The following is a 428-nucleotide window of genomic DNA, read 5'->3' as shown; positions in this document are numbered from 1 at the left end:
AGATACCATGCAAGTCATATAGAAAATATAATTATATTTCGTAGGCCTGGAACTTGAAAAATGGAGTCGATGTAGACTTCTATGTGCACATACATGCATTTGCAATTCTGTGTGTACATGCATGTGCACATCTCTGTGGGCAAGCAAGTATATACACTTACTTAGGTTAGACTTAGATTTCTACCATGTGGAGCTTGTGTAATAATTTTTTTTTTACCCCATTGTTCAGTTGTATTGCTTATTAAAAAAAACATTGGAGATTGCATTTTTTGTCTGCTTAAAGCTCTTAGGGCATTGTATTTTGAGGAAGTTATATTGGTATCATAGCAACCTAATTGCCTAATTTTTTCACATCTTAATTTTTGAATAAACAGATTATTAAAAAGTGACTTTATTAAGGACATAGTTAGAAAGAATTTTTTTTTTTA

At 30.8% G+C, this 428-nt stretch overlaps 1 protein-coding gene across 8 annotated transcripts in view; it reads left to right on the top strand.

The window, feature by feature from the left end:
• The window catches only part of LOC119587011 (inversin-like), a gene marked incomplete at its 3' end in the record, with an annotated part of 27,467 nt that overhangs the window by 5,296 nt on the left and 21,743 nt on the right, over window positions 1–428 (top strand).

This window comes from Penaeus monodon, chromosome 22 (assembly GCF_015228065.2).
Source record: "Penaeus monodon isolate SGIC_2016 chromosome 22, NSTDA_Pmon_1, whole genome shotgun sequence".
Classification (NCBI taxonomy): Eukaryota; Metazoa; Arthropoda; class Malacostraca; order Decapoda; family Penaeidae; genus Penaeus; species Penaeus monodon.
The sequence above is the reverse complement of the archived record's forward strand: the minus strand, read 5'-3'. Positions and strand labels throughout refer to the sequence as shown.